This window comes from Hyperolius riggenbachi, chromosome 3 (assembly GCF_040937935.1).
Source record: "Hyperolius riggenbachi isolate aHypRig1 chromosome 3, aHypRig1.pri, whole genome shotgun sequence".
In the NCBI taxonomy this organism is placed as follows: Eukaryota; Metazoa; Chordata; class Amphibia; order Anura; family Hyperoliidae; genus Hyperolius; species Hyperolius riggenbachi.
The window spans coordinates 482460792-482461571 of NC_090648.1; the positions used below are offsets into that span (position 1 = coordinate 482460792).

The 780-nt window shown below is 48.8% G+C and overlaps 1 pseudogene; it reads left to right on the plus strand.

The window, feature by feature from the left end:
* The first annotated feature begins 423 nt into the window (after window positions 1-423).
* On the plus strand, window positions 424-530 carry LOC137564750 (U2 spliceosomal RNA; annotated as a pseudogene).
* The last annotated feature ends 250 nt before the right edge of the window (window positions 531-780 follow it).

Below are 780 nucleotides of genomic sequence, written 5' to 3' on the forward strand. Positions count from 1 at the left end.
GTTTTTCAGAGCGGTTTGCGTTTTTCCTATACTTAACATTGAAGCAGAAACGCATCCGCAATCCAAAATCTGCAGCAGCCCGGGAGTATGCGTTTCTGCAAAACGCCTCCCGCTCTGGTGTGCACCAGCCCATTGAAATACATTACCCTAGCGGATCCGCACCCACAAGCGGATCGCAAACCGCAGCAGAACCACTCTGGTGTGCACTATGCCTTATAGCTGAATTCATTCTGTTTTAAGAAGGCACATTTTACCAAGCATTGCTTATTAGTAGCTTTTTGGTCTCTTTAATCCCCCAATACATTCCTAGTGGTTTGGGTCACCCCGTGCTGCTTGGTTACTCAGTCAGTGAGTTTAAGAAACACTGTTTTAATTGGTTTTACTGTGTTTGCTTCAGTTGTACAATAAAGTTCATATATTTGTATTTCTCGGCCTTTCGGCTAAGATCAAGTGCAGTATCTGTTCTTATCAGTCTCAGGGAGGCATGTTACTGGGAACCCCGGCCTGGTCACCCGGGGGAAGGACGCCTTGAACAAGCGATCAGGGGAGACGGAAACCTCTGATCCTCCAGTAAAGGTGTCCGTCCTGGTTCATAATTACCCAGAGGCTGACTGAATGGATCTACCGTGGTCGAAGCTGGAAGGCTGAGGGCTTTGCTTAGACGTACTGCCCCTGGAGGTGGCGCTCCAGGAGTACCTGAAAAACCTGGGATGTGGCAGATCCTGGGCGGAGTAAGGTGCTTAGGTCTCTACTGCCCATTTGCATTGCTGACTAACGCAG